The sequence below is a fragment of the Canis lupus genome, chromosome 4, assembly GCF_011100685.1.
Source record: "Canis lupus familiaris isolate Mischka breed German Shepherd chromosome 4, alternate assembly UU_Cfam_GSD_1.0, whole genome shotgun sequence".
NCBI classification, from domain to species: Eukaryota; Metazoa; Chordata; class Mammalia; order Carnivora; family Canidae; genus Canis; species Canis lupus.
This window is the reverse complement of record NC_049225.1, coordinates 15649853-15667035: the sequence shown is the minus strand read 5'-3', so window position 1 is coordinate 15667035 and position 17183 is coordinate 15649853. Positions and strand designations below refer to the sequence as shown.

Genomic DNA, 17183 nt, shown 5'->3' with positions numbered 1-17183 from the left:
TGAAATGGCTATTTTCCAAGCACTAGAAATTTCCACTTGCTAAATCTAAACGTTGCATGTCAGTCTATCACCAAGATGCACAGGTGCGAGAGAGAGTACCTGGTGCCAGGGACCCACACAGATCAGGTTTGGCCACTCGTGGCTGATAAAATTAAAAAACAGAGATATGGGTGGCAGTGAAACAAGAAAGGGATTTATTTCAGTGAAGCAAACCCCCTTAGGACAGAGGACTAGCATCTCAAAGACTGCCTCCGAGGTGCTGAAAACACTGAGATTTGTATAAGAAAAACACAGAACAAAGGTCAGTGGGTAGCTTTAGGTAGGCAGTGAAGGTCAGGTCAATCATTGTCTTGGAGTCAATCACAGGTGGGCAGGGTCTTGTCAGATCAGGGCAATCCCTAGTCTTGAGACAGTAGATTGGTTCCCATGGTGGGGGTGGGTGCGGGAGGGTCTTTCTCCTGAGTCAAGAGATAAACTGGAAAGAAGAACTTTCTCAATTAGGAAATACAGACAGAGGTCAAAATGGAGATAGTTGAAGTCCTCTTTCAAGTCCTCATCTCACTTCTTGGCAGCATCGGACACAGCAAGCACTCTCTCCCTCTTGTGCTTCATCGCCTTGCAGAGAAGAATTTGCTGCAAAGTAAATGAAACATGGACCACTAGCACCTGCTCCTCCCAAGGACCCACAGGAGTTCTAGCCATGTGTTCACAAGATCATGTAATTTTGTAAAATTTGTAAAGTACTTTCACTGGAATCGGTCAAGATCATTGTCTTTTTTTCATTCTGAGCTCAACTTCATCACGTTTCTCCCTGCATTTAGCGTCCCTGCATTCAGCTCAGGGAAATTGAGTTGCAAACACATTTAGGTGGGATTTATCACACCAGTGCAGTGGGGTCTGTGCGGCAGGAGGTCCAGGAATTCTCATTTGGCCCACTTTCCCCACCTCTCACCCAGAGCTGTGACGTGAAAATGCAGACCTGGGGTCATATCATGACATCATCATGTCCTATGGCACCCTGCTCTGTAGGTGCACAAGTTGTGGGGGAAACAAGTTTTGACACAGATTAAACTGGAAGCTAATCCGTGAAAAAGTCTTCTAATCTTCAGACACATATATTTGTAAGCAATTAGATTCTCTTTGACAGTTTACCAAATTAAAAGTCCTCTCCTATCAGGTATTTATATGCTCAATCATGCAGCACGCGCATTAAAAATGCGCTGTGCTTTTTAAAAATGGGACTCATGCAAACCAGAAATTATCAGAAGGAAACTATAGGGCAGGAACATGCACAGTACTGCAGTGAGTATACACATATAAACAGTTGAGTGTTTTATGCATCTTGATGTACTGGATTGCATTTTAATGTACTTGCCCCTTCAAAATCTGGTGGTTCTGGATGAAATGGCACCAAAATTGGCACCAAGAGAGTGAAGTGGTCTAAAGAAACTAGCGTTTCAGATGAAGAATTCCTATACATTTTCATCAGAAAGTGAATGTATATAGAATAAAAGAAATTTGGTTTCACAATTGCATTGCTCTATGCAACAGAGCAGCAATTAAAACGTATCTGAATTGCTCTTCTGTATACGTTCATTTTAGATCTTTGTTTTTTGGTGCTAGCGATTATTTCACTATTCAACTATGATGAAGAGGCAGTATCTTCATGAAAGCCAAAACATAAACTATAAGAAAGAACAGGTGGAAGGTTTAAAATGCCCCCCCCCCACAATTTTTTTTTATTATATTTCAACAGAAACTAAAGTCTCTGGTATTCAAAATCATGAAGATTAGGGAAAGATTCATGATAGCCAACAGAAGAGATAAAAATGCTTGTGATAATGAAAACGCTTGAAACAGGAAACAAAAAAAAAAGAAGGAAGATGAAAGTAATAGTGAAGAAAAATGAACTTTGTATCCTCAAAGGAACACAGAAACATCAGAATCTGCTTCACTTTGATGAGCTAATTGATTTGGTAATTGCCATGATCTTTCATTGTGGTCTGTTATGAAGAACAACAATTTTATTCAACATCAAATGGAGTTCACTTTTTCCAAATTTTGGTCTAATAATATTCACAGAGAATTCAACAGAACAAATCACAGGAAAGCATATACTTCTCAAACAGATACATTTGGGTCAAACTGCTATGAGAACCTGGCTGGCCTATTCTAAAACTAAAAGTTGCATTTTTTCTTTTGTTTGTAGACTGTTTTCAACAAGACAGATTATGTCAGATGGGTTTTAGTACTGGGTAAATATGCTAAGAAGTTTAAAAAGTTAAGTATATCCCACAGAGTGCTAGGTTTGCAATGTTTACTTGAAATAACAGTTGACTCTTTAACAACACAGGTCTGAACTACATGGGTCCACTTATTCATGGATTTTTAAAATAAATAAATGCAGTACTTTATTCCCCCCCTCAATACAGTACTTTAAATGTATTTTCTCTTCCTTATGAGTTCCTTAATAACATTTTCTTTTCTCTATCTTATTGTGGGAATACAATATACCGTATGTATAACACAAAATATGTGTTAATTGACTATGGTTTCTGGTCAACATTAGGCTATCAGTAGTTAAGTTTCTGGGGAGTCAAAAGTTATACTCAAATTTTTTACTTCAGGGGGTTGTTGCCCCCCCAACCCCTACATTGTTCAAGGATCAACTGTATATATATGTCTAATTAAAATGCACTAAACCAGCTTCTTGAAAAATCAACAGGAAAAAAAACAGGAAAAACATTCTGAATTATTTAGAATGCCATAAACAGTAGCAGCAGCTATTACATTTTTAAGTAAAAATCGCTTCAGAGGTCCTAGTGAAAACATTGTGTTCTTCAAACGAAAGTAGGTAATTTCGTGGTAATCCCTGAACTAATTGTTGAATTTTGCTTTTGCATAAGAAACTTGGAAAAAATGTCAAAATAAAAGAATGAACGTGACTCATCTAAAACTTATGGACAACTGGTGTATCAAATTAACTAGTGAAATAAAATACATAAACCAGATATCCAATACTACTCTATTAGTGAAAGTCTATACATGGCAGTGCCAGATTTTCAGATGGCGATTGTTGTATTCTCCATTAACAATAGAAACACCCATGAACAATTTTTAACTTATCACTAACTAAAAACTATCTGTGATTTTATTCAACACTTGCACTCTTCTATTGAATAGTATTCATGGTCAGGTGTGCTATCATGTAACTGCTAGGGATGGCGAAAGCAGAGAGCTACAAGCATTCTTTTAAAACACTAGTTATGGAGTGCCTGGCTGCCTTAGTTGGTGGAGCATGCGATCTAATCTCAGGGTCGTGAGTTTGAGCCCCATGGTGGTCATAGAGATTACTTGAAAATAAATTTTTTTTAAAAACCCAGTAATTATGCAGAATTTTCTTAATTTGAGGGAAAGAAGAAGCTGCCTTGGTAGTAATCTGAAGTTATTCACTATGTCAGTATTTTGCAACAGTTATATTTTACTGTTTTGATTTTCTCTCACATATATTTTATTTCACTTAAAATTTTTTTTTCTTTTCAAAATTTTATTTAAATTCTAGTTAGTTAACATATAGTATAATTTAGGTTTCAGGAGAATTTAGTGATTCATCACTTACATACAACACTCAGTGCTCATCACAAGTGCCCTCCTTAATGGCCATCACCCCTTTAGCCCATCCCTCACCCACCTCCCCTCCAGCAACCCTCAGTTTGTTCTCTATTGTTAAGAGTCTCTTATGGTTTGCTTTCTTCTCCCTTTTTCCTTTCCATATGTTCATATGTTTTGTTTCTTAGATTCCACATGTAGTGAAACCATATGGTTGTCTTTCTCTGACTGACTTAGTTTGCTCAGCATAATATTCTCTAGCTCCATTCATGTTATTGCAAATGGTAGGATTTCATTCTTTTTGATGGCTGAGTAATATTCTGTTGTTTATATGTACCACATATTGTTGGTCCATTTATCAGTTGATGGAAATTTGGGCTCTTTCCCTAATTTGGCTATTGTAGATAATGCTGCTATAAACATTGGGGTGCATGTACAGAGCATACAGAGCATTTTAAATAAACATGCCAATTTAGGTTTTTTTTTAAGATTTTATTTGAGAGAGAGAAAGAGCATACAAGTGGGGGAGTGTGGCAGAGGAAGAGGGAGAAGTAGGCTTCTCACTGAGCAAGGAGCCCATCACAATCCTGGATCCCAGGCCCCTGAGGTCATGACCTGAGCAGACGGCAGATGCTTAATCGATTGAGCCACCCAGGTGCAGCTCAGATTTTTTTAAGAAGAAATCTAAGTGTAATGAGATGATCTTCCCATTATAAAGCTGTTTTAAGCCTTGCAATATGGATATAACAATGTTTCAAGGATTCTAAAACATATTTTTCCAAGACCCAGAAGAGAAAGCTTAACACAACCAGATGCAATGAGTTTATTCAAAGCATTGGTTAAATTAGACTATGTTGTTTTAATTGCAATTTGGAAAAATGTTTTGGAGTATTTCAAAAACAAGTAAGAAATTACAGACTGATTTGGACTTATATAAAGGATATTTCTTATGTCATTTTAAATTTATTGATATATAAAATAACAGAATTCAAAAGAAAAGAGGATGGAATGTGAAATAAAAGTGATGTTAGGGGTACTGGGTGACTCAGTCAGTGTCTGACTCTTGATTTCAGCTCAGGTCATGATCTCAGGGTCCTGAGATCAAGACTCATGTCTGAGCAAAGAGCTTGCTTGAAATTCTCTCTCTTCTTCTCTCTTGGCCCCTTTCCCCATCTCTTTCAAATAAATAAATCTTTTTTTTTAAATAAATCTTTTTTTAAAAAAACTGATAGATTAATTATCCTGATATTGAGAAACAAATTGTAACAGATTAAGATAAAAGCAGCAACACATTGAGAGGAAGAGATATATTTTGAATGGAAGGAATGAATAAACTTGTGAATTGTTTGGAAATCCTGCTAATAAAGAGAAGTAAGTCATGTAAACATGTTGAGAAAAAAACTTACATTCCTTGCTAATTTACATGGAAAACTAATAGTGATGAAACTAACATAAAACTTCAATATGACACTACAAGGACATCAGGACATTGGTGACAACTGGTAAAGGAAAACTACGGAAGAAAACCTGAAATGCCCTACTATCCCACAGCTTGTGAAACAAACCTGATAGAGGTTTCCTAATTTTGACATTAGTCTTAAAAACATACATGACATTACAAACTATGACCCATGAGGTTCAAAGCAACTTTTTTTAAAAAAGGTTTAATTTATTTATATGAGAGAGAGAACAAGCACACACAAGCTCTCATGTACAAGCTGGGGGAGGGGCAGAGGGAGAAGCAGACTCCCTGCTGAGCGTGGTGCCCAATGTGGGGCTCAATCCCAGGACCCTGAGATCATGACCTGAGCTGAAATAAAGAGTGGGGTGCTTTTTTAAAAAAGATTTTATTTTTTGAGAGACAGAGAGAGAGACGTGTGGGCAGAGGGAGAAACAGGCTCCCTATAAGGACCCTGATGCCGGACTGGATCCCAGATCCTGGGATCACACCCTGAGCTGAAGGCAGAAGCTCAACCGCTGAGCCACCCAGGCGACCCAAGAGCCACCCAGGTGCCCCAGTTGAAAGCAACTTTTAAAAATTAATAATAATAAAACAAATTCAATCTACAATGCCAGAGGAAAGTTTGAATTCTTTCTATTCAAACCATAGATAATTATACACTAAAGCCATAGTTATGTGAATAATCAGTATGAAGCCAAAATATGTAGGATAAGAAACTATTATAAGATTATTTTTTTGCTTATTCCAAATAAGTATTCACTCTACCTAATTTTGTTTTCGTAATTTTGCTTCTTTAAAGGAGGTTCCTCCCCAGTGCTAAAATCCTCAGGCTCCATAAAATGTAAATATGCTCCCATACTTCTGGTTTTCGTGATGCTACTGCCCTGGTTTTCTTCCTAACTCCCCTTTATTGCCCCTACTCATTTTCTTTTCTTTTCTTTTTTTTTTAAAGATTTATTTATTTATTTATGAGAGAGAGAGAGAGAGAGAGAGAGAGAGAGGCAGAGACACAGGAGGAGGGAGACGCAGGCTCCATGCAGGGAGCCCGACTCAGGACTCGATCCCGGGGCCTCCAGGATCGCGCCCTGGGCCAAAGGCAGGCACCAAACTGCTGAGCCACCCAGGGATCTCCCCTACTCATTTTCTAAGAGGTATTGTGCCCCAGGGTTCTGAGATGGGACTTCTGCCTGCTCCATGCACAGTTTCTCCCAGTGCTGCCCCTTGTCTATCCCCTGAACTCCGAAGGCCTATTTGCCTATTTGACAATCTGGGTGTCCAACAGGCATCTCAAATGGAACATGTCCAAAACAAAACTCTTGACACACACAAAAACTAATAAGCAAGAACTATTCCTCTTTCAGATTTACCAACACAGGAAATATCATCAAAGCCACCCAGTTATTCATGTCAAAACCACCAGTGATCATCCTTGATTACTCCTTCTCCTTCTCCCCTTACTTCTCATCCATTACTGAATCCTGTTGGCTTTTATCCCAAACCTGTCCTTGAGCCATCCACTTCTATTTCCGTCTCTACCATCCTAGGCCAACCTGCCATCATCCTCTTCCTGTACACTTGAAACAGTCTCCCAAATGGTCTCCTTGTCTCTCCCTTTCACAGTCCATTCTCCACAGCCATAGTGGCTAACCAAAGTTCAATAATGGCCTTCCCTTGCTCAACAACCCACCTTAATAAATCTCTGTCACACTAATAACAACATCTAAGTCTTTACTTTGGGCTGAAGGTCCTGTGTGGTTTGACTTTCGTCCACCTCTCCAAAGCCATCTCTATAGTCTTTCTGCTCCTTGAGCCCTTCAGGCTTGTTGCATCACTGCAGTGAAAGTGGATCCAGCATTCCTTCTGCTCAGAATGTTTTTCCCAAATGGCTATTAAAGAGGCTCTTACCAAGCCCTTCCCTAACCACTTATTCTAGTGGTTCTCCATGAGGGTGGCACCAATCTCAATGAGGTGTTTAGAAAATGTGTCGGAACATCTTTGTTATTCACAATAATTGGGGATACTTCTGGCATTTAGTGACAGAGTGGGAGGGGATGCTAGAGATGCCTGATGTCTGGCAATAAATAGTAGAGTCGTCCCAATGAAACATTGGCCTACATACTGCCTGACTTTGAATATCTTACTTGTCATGTATGAGAAAAAAACCTGTTTCTAGTTATATGTACCAAGAATCCTCTCTGTAGACCCAGAGATATCTAATGACTAAATATTTTTTGCCTAGTTTTAACATCCACTAAAATTTCTAGGGATGCAATTACCATGTGAATTGATGAAAGATAATGCATTATTTTGTTTGAGGCATTACCCAGAGTTGTTCCTTATTTAGGTAAATCATGTCACTAAGGGCAATGCCAGTGGTATAAGAGTCACTGGTAACACTCCTGTAATCATTGGGCATTTGTGGCTATTGCATTCATGGTGAGTCAATGTATGAATGCAAACATCTGACTGCCTCATCATGTTTTCAAGTATAGTCATGTTCAATCATTTACATATTGGAATGAATATTTTCTTAGAAAATTATGTCCTTTTATTTCTCTTCATTATTAGTTGGACATATATATTTATATATGTATATGCAAATTATGTATGAAGTAGACTATATCATATAAGAGTTTATATTTTAGAATCATAAATGCTATTATATTTGTTATGGAGAGAGGATGTTGGGTTTGATAGGATTGAAAACTGTTGAGTTAATCTAAAGTAATCACTTCCTTTTACTTACCTTGTTTTATTTTCATCATAGCAATTATCACTAGCTAATAGTTTCTTGCTAATTAATTGGTTGATTTGATTGTTATGCATACCCATTCTGAAAGGTAAGCTCTGTGAGAGTATCAGTCTTATCTGTCTTATATAATGTTTTATTTTCAGTGCCTAGAACAGTGTCAGGAACAAAGTTCCTTCAATGAATGTCATTCAAAGGATGAATGGATGGATGGATGGATGAATGGATGGATAGAGAGGATGACAAGTGCCTGTTAGCTGTTCAGCTGCTGAGATTGGATTTGAGTCTCTCTAGCTTAAAAGTGATGATCAGAAACTTTTTTTAAAAAAAGGTTTTCCTTGTTCTTCTTTTTCCTTCGAGATAGTTATCAAAAAAGGGTGCTGCCACGTGATCCCTATCACAGCAGCTGACCTCGACTTCTGATAGCCAGGCTGTGATGCACCCTGCCCTAGCCTGACAATGCTTCAACTATCAACACAGTCGACACCAGCCCAGCAAGGCTCAGCCACAGCTGAAGCTGCTGAGGCCTGTGACAAGGGCGCCACCTTTGGCAGGATCTTTACCTCTGTTACTGTAGGATTTCCATACTCTGGGGTCTGTATGAACACACCTCAGGGGAGATAGGATGATGGTAGGAGGGGGGTCAAAGAACAAAATTTTTTCCTTTCCTTTTTTTCCCTTCCCTTCCCTTCCCTTCCCTTCCCTTCCCTTCCCTTCCCTTCCCTTCCCTTCCCTTCCCTTCCCTTCCCTTCCCTTCCCTTCCCTTCCCTTCCCTTCCCTTCCCTCCCTTCCTCCCTTCCTCCCTTCCTTCCTTCCTTGGCTCCATGCCCAAAATGGGGCTTGAACTCACAATGGGGCTTGAACTCACATCTTCAAGATCAAAGTCCCATGCTCTACTAACTGAGCCAGCCAGGGCCCCCAAAGAACAATTTTTTTTTTTTTAAAGATAGGAGTTATTGGACTATGTTTGCTGCTGCGAATGGTTCAGTTGTGAGGGAGAGGATGAAGACAGAGAAGAGAAAGAGAATAATGCATGGGAATGGAGGGTTTGAAATCTAGCCACCCTGGGTCTAGTAGAGGAGAAGAGGTCTCTTGACCCTTCTTATTGTAGCAGGAAAGAACAAGACAAGGATGAACACAGACACTGGGAGGTTCATAGATTCAGTGCTGGGAAGATGAGGGCCCAGTAATAACACCTGATGTCTGATGGCTTCTACTTTGTTCCCGAAGCAAGAGGGTATTTGCTTGGCTCTGCAGACCCCTGTCAATCTCTTACTTAGCAAGCTTTCACAGGAACAGGCATCCATGGTGATCAAACATGTAAGCTTTGTAGTCAGGCAGACTGGAATTGTGTGTGTGTGTGTGTGTGTGTGTGTGTGTGTGTGTCTTGGGTGCACAGAATTGGAATTCACAGTAGTTCTAATGCTATACTTTCACCTTTGGTCCAGGCTGGCGCTTCACTGCTAGCTCCTCTGTGTGACCTTGAGCAAATAATTCGTTGCTCTGAGTCTTAGTTTTCCCAACTGCACATCTCCTCAACTACTATTTAACATAGAATTGGAAGTCCTGGTTAATACTATTTAAAGAAAAGTATTTTCCCATTGCATCACTGAGCAAAGCCCAACTGCTATCAAGAGAGACAATTTTCTAATTCCAGGACAGAACAAACAAACAAAAAGCACAATAAGAAAATAGAAAATCTAGAGACCTTCCCTTCACTTTTCACATCAGGGCATGCATAGAATAGGATAATTTTGGGGGCACCTGGGTGGCTCAGTAGATTAAGCATCTGACCCTAGATTTCGGCTCAGGTCATGATCTCAGGATTGTGAGATGGAACCCTGCATCAGGCTCCATACAGGGCATAGAGCATCTTAAGATTCTCTCTCCCTCTCCCTCTGCCCCTCTCCCCTCTCTTTAAAAAAAAGAAGAAAAAAAAGGTATGATAATATTGTATGAACTCTTGGTTAGAGTAATAATGCAGACCTGGGCAGAAGTACCAATCTAGACGCCAGGCACCAGACCCTGCCTATCCTGAGCTGAGGGGGTCAATAGTTTCATTTCTCTGTAACCCTTTTGTGGCATACCTGTTGGGAAGCTCTTAATGGAGAAGAGGTTAGTAAAGTCCAGATAACTGAGAAGGGTTTCATGGAAGAGATGAAAGTAGAACTTGGCTTTGAAAGATGGTAATTTGGAGGGGCAGTATTGATGGAAAAAGACATTCCAGCAGAGGAAATGACATGAACCAGAGCAGAGCAGTGGCACTGAATGCTAGATCTGTGGGCTCTGGGGAGAGCTGAAGACAGGGACAGATGACAGCAGGAGATCTAGGTTGAAATGTAGAGGAATTTTTGCGGGTTAGACCCCAAATAGGGAAATCTTAGAAATGGTCACATTCAGGCTCAGGGAAAAAGGAGGTCAATATTTTTTAATTAATTAATTAAGTCGAGAGACAGAGAGAGAGAGAGGCAGAGACACAGGCAGAGGGAGAAGCAGGCTCCATGCACCGGGAGCCCGACGTGGGATTCGATCCCGGGTCTCCAGGATCGCGCCCTGGGCCAAAGGCAGGCGCCAAACCGCTGCGCCACCCAGGGATCCCTAGACACTTCTGTATGATGCTGATGCAGTATAAATGGATGACCTCTATGGGGAAATGTTTGCAGAATCTATCAGAATTACAAATGCACATGTCTTTCAACCCAGAATTCCACTCAGAGGAATTTCTTCTATGTATATAGGTATATACCTTATATATGGGTATGTACAGGGTTACTTACATACTGTACCATTTTTGTAATAGCAAAGGTTGAAAACAAGATTTGGAAACACTGTGACTACTAACAGGGGACTCATTGAATAAATTATGGTACATAATTTGGTACAGTAGAATACTAGTTTTTATAGTTATAAAAAGAACAAGAGAGTCCTATGTATTTCATGTTTTCAAAGATATGCAGGATACAATGTTTAAAGTGCTCATACAGGTGCAAAAAAGCAAGGGAAAGAGGAGGTGTATACGTGCGTGTATTTATGTATAAAATAAAAGATTCATAAAAAATTAACATTGATTGCTTCTGAGTCAGGAAACTGGTTGCTAAGGGACAGGAGTGGGAAGAAAACTTTTTATAGCATATCTTATTCTTCTTCCAAACATTTGAACTCATGTGGATTCATTATGTACTTAAAAATAAATAAATTGAAATTGAGAGAATCCCTTTGACTGCTTAAAAAAAAACCCCATCCATGATTCTTGATGCTCTAAGCATACAGGATACTTCCCAAGAGAAAAAAAATGATTAGTTTATTTTAAAAAATCAGACCTTTGTTTATTCTACTTTTATGAGTCTTCTGGATTCCTATTTTCATATTAAATATTCCAGCAATGGTCACTTGGTTCCACTTTTAATTCAAAATCTCTAATATCATCTGTACTTAATTAACTATCCAAAAACATTGATTGTACTTATTTTGTACATGGATTCAAATGAATTGTATCACTCAAGCTTCAGACTGAAATACACTGTGTATGGACCTCACAGTCATTCACATCATTTACTTCTATCCTTTCATGTAGGTGCTCAATTAAGATCGAAAGATAATGCTATCCCCACGTGTTTTAACAAAAGACCTTGGTGAAACTAACAAGTCTATTCATTGTTTTCATCCTTGAAAAAGAAATTGAAAATTGCCAAATGCACATTTTCCCCAGTTCTAAGTCTATGTCTAACCACACCCTGTCTGGACATAAAAATGCAGCCTCATTCGAGTTTGTTATTGGTAAGTACTTCCAGACACCAGTAAGCAACTTCTTCCTGTCCCCTGATCCCTACCCCCAAAAAGAGAAGAAAAAATTTTGGTAGAAAGCTTACAAATTTTTATCAATAATTGGGTCAATAAAGTAGACGTTCCTGAAGTAATACCTTCTATCAATAGGTAGTCTAATCCCTTTGTGACAAAGGAAAAGGAAAATTTCTCATAAAATAGGATGGTATCTCCGTGGGAGGGCCCTACTTAAATTCCATTATAAAGGAGTGCTAGACACAGCCTGCATTCTTGTTGTAATAAATATTGCTTGAAATATTTAAACCTCTCTGGGCCATGGAATTTTGTGTTAAAAATAGTTGTTCTTGTTATAGTTGTAGCTGTGTTTTAACAGACTGGTACATTTGCTGTAACTGCGTGTTGCTGCCCACCCAGACTGTACAAGTCCAGCTCCTAAAGCAGTAAAGCACTGTCTCCACCAGCTTACCAGTTAGTAAATTGGAAAGAATACTGGAGGTTGATGGACCAAAGGGATAAGATAGGTCGTCTCTCCTTTCTACCAAAGGGCAGGCAAAGCTGGGGCTTTGGGTAAACCAAAGGGAAGTTTTCAATGGTCCCAAAATAACTTTTTAAAGTTTACATAGTCCATAGGTCCAAGTAGCACTAAGTAACGGGAAAGCAAATAAGGCATCAGAACAAATGCAAGCAAAAGCTTTTCTTCCTTTTTTTTTTTTCTTCCTTTTTTGATCGCTGTCAACCACGATGTAGGTTTTCAATGATTTTCTTTTTTAGCCAATAACAATCATCTATTTTAACAGGAGTATCACTGAACATGCTCTTGTGGAGCTAACGAAGCCCATAAAGCATCATGAAAAGTTGCTCTGGCATGTGCTGATGACTGAATATCTCAATTTTCAGTACCGAAGCCCAATGCTCACCTCTGTGCCCCTCTTCCCACAAGGCATCCTGCATAAAATACTTCTTAAATTACAGAGGCAGCAGCAAGAGGGAACCATGGAGCGTTTGCAGGCCTGCTCCTGTGTAGTTTCTTAATATGTCCTCTAGGTGTCTTCAGTGACCAGTATTCTTGGAGATTTTCGTGCACAGGGGCCAGCTGGTGCTGGGTGAGTTCAGTTTGCAAGAAAGAGTTCTGCAATCGCTTCTTTGTAGCATTTGGATTACCAAGAATGAAGTATTTTGGATTTCATGTTTGCATTTTGTGCAATAAATACTTCTGAACATTTAAAAACCATTCATCTTAGGTAAAATACTGATCTTCTATTTCTACAACATGACTACTTAGGAAACTCTCCTTAATGTAAGTGGTTTAGGTGAGGTCCTTAAAAAACAGAAACAAAAACAAAAACAAAAACAGCAACAACAACCCTAAGTAGCTAAAGCAAACACATTTCACATTTCTTGGGATGCAGGGGGGAGGTTAGGAGATAAAAAGTGCAATTACTGAAAAATGTGAATCTAGCCTGCATTATGCAAATTAGTTGGCACAAAAGATAGACTCTGGGTTAAACTCTGCAGTAGGCTTAGGTTGTCAGCCTATGAGCTCCAAACTGTTCCTTTGTTATTATAAGTTTGGATTTGGGGAGAATTCTAAAAATAATATCAAATAGGAAGATCACGTTGTTCTCTAAACCTAAGGGAAAAAGTCGGAGGAGGGGCATGTGATTTGGAATTTGACAGGTAAATGTGGGTAGGGTCGGCGTTTATTGAGCTAGGGAGTTTCTGCTGCAAGCCTGGTCTATTGACTCTATTTGACTCCATGATGCTTAGTATAAGATATTGTGATCCAGCAGGGGTTTGCAACATCTAACAAGGTCGCTTTTCAAATAAGTTTCATTCAAATAGTTTTCAAATGCGTTTTTACGTTCAAAATAAGTAAGCAAGACAATGTGCAATTATAATGAAAAGATAATAGTAAAGCGTCCCATGAAATCATTTCCTTTTGTTCCTTTGTCCTTAGAACTACAGAATATCAAAGCATCTCTTTTTTAAAGCTTTTATCTGGAAATAGTTTCAAACTTACAACAAAGTTTGCAAAAGTAAAGAGAGTTGCACAAACACTCTTAGACCTTTTCTCCAGATTCACTTATATTTAACATTGATTCCATTTACTTTGTCAGTTGTGCCCTTGATCTCTCCCTCCCTCTTTCTCTATTTTTTTCTGAACTCTTTAAGGGTAAATTACAAATATCGTGGCCCTTTGCACCTATATTCTTCAGCGGATATTTCCTATGAATGACTACCACACACTCATTTACTTCCTAGATTTACATTGATATGAGGCTTTCCTGTCATCAGCTCTCCATGTTCCAATTTTATTGGTAATCTAGGGATGTCTTTTTATAGTATTTTTTCCCCATCAGTGGATCCAGCCTAGGCTTAGGTATTGCATTTAGTTGTCAAGTCTCTCTAGCCTCCTTTCATCTGGAGCTGATTCTGTCACCTTTCCTTGTCTTTTACAATACTGACATTTTTTGAAGAATATTGTTGGCCTCCCCCCCTTTTAAAAATGAATATAACATTTCTCATTTTGTGTTTATCTGATGTTTCCTTGTGATTAGATTGAGATTGTGCACTCTCTTACTGCCTAGGTGATATGTCTTCTCTGGACATTGCATCTGGAAGCACACAATGTCCATCTGTCTCTTTTTGGTGATACTAATTTAACACCTAGTTGCCTGATTTTTGCATTATATAATTTTTTTTCTCTCTCTCTCTCTCCCTCCCTCCTAATAGGATTATGCAAATGTCCTGCATCTCATTCAAAATTTCCTTCAAGATTTATTTATTTATTTTTTTTTTTTAATTTTTATTTATTTATGATAGTCACAGAGAGAGAGAGAGAGAGGCAGAGACATAGGCAGAGGGAGAAGCAGGCTCCATGCACCGGGAGCCCGACGTGGGATTCGATCCCGGGTCTCCAGGATCGCGCCCTGGGCCAAAGGCAGGCGCCAAACCGCTGCGCCACCCAGGGATCCCTCCTTCAAGATTTAAAATTCATTGACAATTCTTAGTTTGACTTTAACCATAACAGTTGCAAAATGATAATTTTCTAACTCCAGTACCACCTCTAGATTTACTATTTGGTCCTCTGCATTCTAGGTAAGCTAGAGACTTTGATCTTTATCTATCTATCATCTATCATTATTATTTATCATCTATTATAATCGTTATTATCTATGTATTTTTGGAATGGACAGATGAGTTATTATTTATTCAGTGGTTTAAAATTCATGATTGATGCTGGGACGCTGATGCCCAAATGTTCCAGATTTGGTCAGGAGTAGCTCACTCAAGCCAGCTTTGGTGTCCTTATAACATGCTTTCATCATTGCTTCATGTACCTTCTTGCTTCCTGGCAAGCAAGATATCCCGAGGTCTTATCCTGTCTCTGGAATCAGACATTTCTCTGAGAACCCTTAGATCTTCTTAGTGGAGAGCTGTATTAGAGACCAAGATCTACGTATGCTTGTTGCTACTGCCGGCATCTTTGCTTCTTGGCCCTTTTAGTGTATAGAACTAAGAAATATATATATTTATATATGCATATGTATACACATATACATGTTTATGATATGCAAATAGTTGTGCACATAAACATACATATTTTAGAAATCATAGTTCATACCAGTACCTCCAATTCCAGCATACTTCTAGAGGATTCTTTTTGGCTTTCTCTCTTATATTTGTATGGCCCTTCTTCCACAATGAGAATATGGCTCTCAATAATATCAACCCATTTACTCATTTTGAAAGCAGTTTTTTCAATCTTTTATATATAGTTCCACACACAGGAGAACATTATTTTTGAAAAGCTTGCTATGTAGACTAAAAGGAATAATGCAAAAACAAATTTCTAACCATTGAACAAAACTAAAAAATGGAAAAGCCTGATTATTTTTTTCTTTCAACATTCAGGACTTTTATTTATTTATTTTTTAAAAAAATTTTTATTTATTTATGATAGTCACAGAGAGAGAGAGAGGCAGAGACATAGGCAGAGGGAGAAGCAGGCTCCATGCACCGGGAGCCCCATGTGGGATTCGATCCTGGGTCTCCAGGATCGCGCCCTGGGCCAAAGGCAGGCGCTAAACCGCTGCACCACCCAGGGATCCCCATTCAGGACTTTTAAATCTGTAGTACCAGTTCTCATATAATTTCTTAAATTGGAGATGGGTTGAGCAAGACAAATGCTCTGAATTAGAGAGAAAGGCAGAGTAGCCTGCTGCCCTGTACTACACAGGGTGGGATGGAGTGTAAGTTTCCCATCCCATGTGACTCATTATTCTCCAGTATGTTTTCTTTTATGATGTGGGACAGGAAGAGGACAAAAGGAGACTGAGGCAAGAAGTAAGCCAGCAACCATGGTGAGAGATGATACTTGGAAGTACCAGTTACAAGAATGAAGCTCACTGCTTCTGGTCTCAGTTTTATTTTTTTATTTTATTATTTTTTAAAGATTTTATTTATTCATTCATTCATGAGAGACAGAGAGAGAGAGAGAGGCAGAGACACAGGCAGGGGGAGAAGCAGGCTCCATGGAGGGAGCCTGACGTGGGACTCGATTCTGGATCTCCAGAATCACACCCTGGGCTGAAGGCAGCACTAAACTGCTGAACCACCCAGGCTGCCCCTGGTCTCAGTTTTAGAACCGTACTCAGACAGGCCTGCATCTCAGTCTAGCTGCCTTTTTGGGATTGGGTCGTAGAACAATTTCTTGAAAAGAAGAGACTGTATCATTTTTTTTTTTTGAGACTGTATCATTATTGAAAATGACTTCCTCTTTGCATTTTTAAAATGAGAATAGACTACTTTCAGTTTAGAATACTGTGGGAACAACCTCGCTGAAGCCTGATAGCTGATTGAAAGTGTCCCCAGTACCCTTTCAGCTTCTAAGATTCTGCTGTCCTGTGAATAAAGAGTGAAACATTCCAATTACTGAGTTGGTTTTGCAATTGTCTAATTAAAATGCAGACATTCCTGGAGTGATATTCCCTTCCCAGGGAATTCTCCTCTAGACTCTCATCTGTAACTACTCCAGTCTTTGGACCTTTCTGTTCTTAAAACCCCTCTGGTTCTCTAGCTACTCTCCATGTTGCAAGGAGACATCAGTCACTGCAATTCTGATTTGACCAGTTCCAAACTCAGTATCACGTAGGTCCTAGAAATGTTCTCTTCTTTGGATGGGCACTTCCTTTCTGTGCACACAACTCCTTTCCCCTTACTTCCCTAATTTAACTCTTTCCTGTTTTTCCAATGTCTCTTCTTCCTTTCACTCTTCAGGTACCGATTCACTTCTAAACCAGGACTGATGGATAGCATTCCCCAGTATGGCATCCCTTCATTCTTAAAATTTAGAGACTTGACTCGATACTGAAGATCCAAAGAAAGTTTTGCTTTGGATCCTTCAGGACAGGGCTCCATCTGCCTTCAAGAGAAACAAAATACTCAGTGAGTTTGAGATAATGAAAGAGAGCTAAAGATAACCTTCCTGGCTCTACCAAGTGTCTTGTAGGGACAGTTTCATTCATTCATTCATTCATTCATTCACTCATTATATGAGTGCCAGGCAGGAGATGGACA

At 39.1% G+C, this 17183-nt stretch overlaps 1 long non-coding RNA gene across 4 annotated transcripts in view; it reads left to right on the top strand.

Annotated features, from left to right (window-relative positions):
• The window catches only part of LOC102152465, a 46087-nt gene that overhangs the window by 17985 nt on the left and 10919 nt on the right, over positions 1 to 17183 (top strand). The window contains exon 5 of one of the 4 annotated variants that reach the window (XR_005357897.1): positions 1757 to 3011. The exons of 1 other annotated variant lie outside the window; for it this stretch is intronic. This is a non-coding gene — a long non-coding RNA (uncharacterized LOC102152465). Of the gene's footprint in view, positions 1 to 572; positions 1727 to 1756; positions 3012 to 17183 lie in introns of those variants that run through there. 2 more of the 4 variants (XR_005357898.1, XR_005357896.1) reach the window with 2 other exon arrangements.